General features: G+C 32.2%; 1 non-coding gene across 1 annotated transcript; it reads left to right on the top strand.

Moving 5' to 3' along the window:
• Nucleotides 1-1,181: 1,181 nt before the first annotated feature.
• LOC133813695 (small nucleolar RNA R71) lies at nucleotides 1,182-1,288 on the top strand. Its single transcript, XR_009884699.1, has one exon. It is a non-coding gene; the product is annotated as a small nucleolar RNA R71 (small nucleolar RNA).
• The last annotated feature ends 4,577 nt before the right edge of the window (nucleotides 1,289-5,865 follow it).

The following is a 5,865-nucleotide window of genomic DNA, read 5'->3' as shown; positions in this document are numbered from 1 at the left end:
AACTTCCTCTGTAATATTGCACTGCACTCTTCAGTGAGTGCTACCGTCTCATAGTCCTCCATCTTCCTTTTCTTGGACAGAATCTCCTTCATGAATTTCACATAGCTGGGCATCTGCTCTAAGGCCTCCACAAAAGGGATATTTATATGCAGCTTTTAAACACCTCTAAAAACTTAGAAAACTGTTTATCCAGTGTGGTTTTTCTAAGTCTTTGAGGATATGGAACTCGAACTGGCTGCTCATCAACAACTGGCTGACACTTTTCTGAACTCTGGTGGTCTTTAGTAACTTCTGCTGAATCAAACTGTTCACCCATCTCTTCATTCTGAACCACTGCCTGTGGAGATCTAGGCTACTCGGTTTGCTTCCCACTCCTCAGAGTAATTGCCTGAACTTGCTCCTTAGGGTTGACTTCAGTATTACTAGGCAAATTTCCCTGCGGTCTGTTATTAAGCATATTAGCCAACTGCCCTACTTGTGTTTCCAGGTTCCTGATAGAAGATCTAGTCTCTGTCATGAACTGAGTTTGAGTGTTGGTGAGGGTCAATAATGCAGCTTGCAATTCATAAGGCCTTTTAGGTGGAGCTTGATTCATTAATTGTTGAGGCCTAGGCTGTTGTGATGAAGAGACTTGATGCATTGGTGGCTGAGGCATATTATTCTGAAATTGACCCTGAAACTGAGGTTGCTAGCCTTGATTATTCCTCCAAGAAAAATTAGGATGATTTTGCCACCCAGGATTGTAAGTATTGGCGAATGGATTATTGAATGGCCTCTGAAAGTTTCCCACCGCTTGAACCTGAGCTTGATCCATCGGAATGTTATTATTAATACTGGTAGGACACTGATCAATAGAGTGAGGACCACCACAAATTTCACACCTAGTTTCCATTTGAACCGCATTAGCAGATACAGTGCTCTGCTGTAATTGTTTTGTCAGGGAGGCTGCTTGTGCTGTTAGAGCAGTGATTGCATCCAGCTCATGCACCCCAGCTACCTTTCTAACCCTCGATGATCTTTCCTCAGACCACTGATGATTATTTGTGGCCATGTCCTCCAGCAGCTCATATGCTTCATTGGCACTCTTACTCATGAATGCCCCACCAGTTGCAGCATCGATAATCGTTCTCGTTGTACCACACAGTCCGTTATAAAAATTGTGAACTAGCATCCACTTTTCTATACCGTGGTGGGGGAATTTCCTCAATAACTCCTTGAAGCGCTCCCAAGCATCATATAATGACTCTCCATCCATCTGATAGAAATTATTAATTTCGCACCTTAATTTAGCAGCCTTCGAAGGAGGGAAAAACTTAGCCAAGAATTTATGAGCAAGATCTTGCCAAGTATTTATAGAGTTTGCTTGAAGCGAATTAAGCCAGCTCTTAGCTCTTTCCCGCAGAGAAAATGGGAAGAGTCTCATCCTTATAGCATCATCGCTAACCCCATTATACTTGAAAGTGGCACACAATTCCAGGAAATTCGCCAAGTGCATATGGGGGTCTTCAGAAGGCAAACCCCCAAATTGAACCATGGACTGCACAATTTGCAAGATCGCCGGCTTAATCTCAAAATTATTGGCATCCACTGCCGGTGGTCTTATACAATTATGTACTCCTGTAACAGTGAGCAGTACATAGTCTCTCAGACTTCTGGCAGCAGGATTCTGAACCGGCTGTTGCAGAACTTCGGGAACCTCATTATTTCTCTCATTCTGTCTATCCGGCCCTTCATTTTGTGCCATCTCTACTGTTTGATGAGCCAACTTCTTGTTTCTTCTGTTTTGTTTGCACGTCTTCTCAATTTCAGGATTTACAGGAACAAGACTACCCGCCCCTCTTCTGCTACGCATATAACAAACCACCTGAAGTTTAACAAGAAACGCAGCTAAACAAATTAGAAACAAGACAAAAAGTAACCAAATTAGAAATAAAATCAACTAGACTGATATTGATGGTTTTCAGTCCCCAGCAGCGGCGCCAAAAACTTGTTACAGATTTTATATGATACGCAAGTGCACGTATCGCAATTTAGTAATAATCTTGGTAAAACCAAGTATCGTCCTCAAGGACTGAATCCTCAATTACCAGTCAATTAATTTCTCTTTCTATTTGGTCAATTAGAATTTCGATTCTTATAGATGAAGCAAAAGAAAATATAATATTCAAAAACAATAATTACAAATTAAATAAAATATCAATTAATAGCGAAACCTTGGATTTAAACACTGAAGAAATAATTAGGATATTCAATCTCATCAACTATCCTCCCTATCATTTCCTAATACAAAATACTAAATTCTTCTTCTTTCTGCCTAATTCAATTAACAAGTTGATAAAAACAGCCTATAATCATACTATGAATTATAAACTCAACCTAGGTGACAATTTCCTATATTTCTATGGTAAATTGAACCACAAAGGTAGCATTAATCTCAACAACTTAATAAATAGTTACACAATTAATATGGATACTCTCGTTCCAAATTAAAATTATGCCCAATATAACCACAGCAAATTCAAATCTCACTCCTCATATTTTGATTTGAAAACATATAAATAATGACTATAGATGGCCAATCAATAAGAACAGGTTATATATGGAATTGAAGAAGATTGAAGAAGAAGAACATTGAAATTGCATTAATTCATAATAGGGATTCAAGTGATTCAATTAAAAAATTCTAAACAGAAAATTAGTTCATATTCATAATGCTAATCATAAAGACAATTAAAAATAACATCAGAAAATAGATGAAAACATGCAGTTTGAATCCTCCAAGCCTTCAGCCTCCGAGAATTTCCCACTCCAAAATTCATATCCCCCTTCTTTTTCCTCTCTTTCCTCTTATAAAAAACCTAAAAATTCAGTTTTTAAAGAGGCGGGCCGCGGCTCTATATGTATCATGCCGCGGCCCGTGTCTAAAATCTTTCACGATTCTGCCTTTCCATGCCGCGGCCCTCCTCAGCCATGTCGCGGCCCGTGTCTGCGATTTCTGGGTTGTTGCCCTTCTATGCCGCGGCTCTCCTTAGCCATGCCGTGGCTCAAAGTTCTTCTTCAAAACATTGGTTCTGTTTCACTAGCTAGCCGCGGCTCTACTTTGCTCATGCCGCGACCCTTAAGAAATTTCTCAATTCTTCAAGATTTTATCCCAAAAATTTACCAACACCTCCAAATCATGTTGAGATCCATCATTTCTCAAAATATGTTATAAAACTTGGTTATTTCTTCTCTTTCTTTGACATTTTCCTCCAAGTACTCAATTCTTCCTGATATTCACAAAGACAAACAAACACAGCATAAACCCGCACTAAATGGAAGAAAAATGAAATAAAAGACTACTTAAAATACCACCTAAACATGACAAAAACTAGACTCAACAAGTAGAATGATTGTGCTTTTATTTTGAATTGTTAGTTTGATAAATTATTTGTGATTTTAGTTAAAAAAAACTTTGACTAAAATCGGGTTTAGGAGTCTATTTGAACTATTTTACAAGACACATGGTCTAAAAAATAATTTATCAAAATATAAGATCCAAAACAAAATATAGAGTTCAAAATAATATAAACCCTAATTTTTTAAGTTTTCAAATAAACTATTTAAATAAAGAGATTTTATTAATAGATAGATATTAAAAAGTATTATAATGATAATATAATAATTAAAAAGTATATATTCACAAAAAAATTGAGATAATTTTTAGCATTTGTTAAATTCGATAATTTTTTTCTATTTCAAATACTAAAATATTACGAATATTATTGCAACACATATTTTATTTAGCATTATTGAAGAAGTTCCAAGGGTACAATTATCAAAAGAAAACAAACAAAGAAATATCGCATTTATTTGGATAAAATATATTGAATGAGACAAAAAAAAACAAAATTTGAGAGGATATATATTTTTTGGTCTTATGTTATATTATTGGCATCTCGAGACAACATATTTTTCAATCTCAACTACATTGTTACGAGGAATAAGATAAGCTGATGTTTTCTTTGTTTGTTTTTTCTTCTTCTGCTGAATGAGATAAGCTGATGTAGTTTGTTTTATATATATATATATATATATATGGAATTTCTTTAGTGCAACTCCTTTGTTTACACCTTGTGAATATTTTTCAGTACGATTTTTTTTTATAATCGTATATATTATAGTTATTTAAAATATCTGCAAGTTTTGAGAAAATTTCAAATAATTTAAGACTTGTTTGGTATTGTTTTTTGTTTTTTTGTTTTCAAAATTGTGTTTTCAGAAATGAAAACAAAAAATAATTTTTGTAATTTTCAAAAAACAACAAGTGTTTTATTAATATTTTCTAAAAATAATATTTTAGTTTTATTTAAAAAATTAATAAATATATTTACAAATATAATTTTTTTTTTAAGTTTGTAATAAATAATGAGATAAAGTAATATGAAAGAAAAAATAATGAAAAATAAGGAGAGAGAAAATAATGATAGAAATTTTGATGAAGAAAAATTAAGAAGAGAGAAATTCATGCAAGCAAAAAATGAGAGGGAAAATTGCAAGATAGAAAAAATTAGGATCTAGAAAATTAGGATATAGGAAGTGATGAGAAATAAAATAATGAGATAATAAGTGATGATAAAGAAAATAAAGAGATCAAAAGTAATGAGAGAGAAAGTGATGTTAGAGAAAGAGATGAGAGAAAAAGTGAGAAGAGATAAATTAATGAGATAGAAAGCGGTGTGAGATAATAATGATTAAAAAGGTTATGTGAGAAAAAAATTGACAAAAAAAATTTGAGAACAACTAAAATAACTTTTGGTTATTCTCAAAATTTTTTATTTTTTGTAACTTTGTTTTTAAAAATTGTTTTATGAAAACAAATAAGGGTGTTTGATATTATTTTCAGAAAACAATTTTAAGTTTCTAAAAACAAAAAAATATTTTTTTAGTTAAGGAGTCAAACACCTTTTTAGAGTACCAAAAATAATGTTCAAATATATTGTTTTCCACGCGCATAAAAAAAATAGTTACGTTTGCAACAACTTATTTGAATATTTTTTCGGTATTGTAAATTATTTAAAATTTTCTGAAAATTTGCAAGATGTTCTAAATAACTATAATATACACAATCATAAAAAAAAAAAATTCGCGTCAAAAATTGTTCACAGAGTGCAAATAAAAAAAAAAGTGTACTGGTGCCGCTCTTTTTGTGAGTTGCACTAGAAATTCCCTAAAACATTTTACTCTTAATTAAGTTGTTTGACTTTTACACTTGTCTTGTACCTTTAAAATTTTTAACATTAGAAAAAAAAAACACATAAGTTTTACTTTTAGCGTAAAAAGTTTTAAAATATATTTTTTTTATTAGGTAATTTAATGTGTTAGGGTTAGAGATTTCTAGTTTGCATTGATGACTTTTATTTGGGGAATATTAATTTACCAAACTAGAAAAACTAGACTAATTTAGTTGAGTGTCCATTTCTATTTATGACTCTAATAGTAATTTCAAGTACCAATTCAAATGGAATAAAGAAATGGTGCCAATTTAAATCACATTGGACTAATCTAGTTGAGTTTCCAAATCTCTTCAGGGCACTATTTAGGATTCCATTTGAGCAAGTTGAATTTCCATTTCTATTTAGGACTTTAATTGTACTTTGAAGTACAAATTAAATGAATTATATTTATATATAATTTACCGATTTGAATGACACTGGACTAATCTAGTTGAGATTCCAAATCTCTCTAGGACACTATTTAGGACTTTATTAGAGCAAGTTTGATATCCATTATTATTTATTATATTACTAATAGTACTTTCAAGTACCAATTCAACTGGTTGAATAAAAAAAAAGTGCCAATTTAAATGGCATTGAACTAATCTAG

This window comes from Humulus lupulus, chromosome 1 (assembly GCF_963169125.1).
Source record: "Humulus lupulus chromosome 1, drHumLupu1.1, whole genome shotgun sequence".
NCBI classification, from domain to species: domain Eukaryota; kingdom Viridiplantae; phylum Streptophyta; class Magnoliopsida; order Rosales; family Cannabaceae; genus Humulus; species Humulus lupulus.
This window is presented reverse-complemented; position numbering and strand designations above follow the sequence as displayed.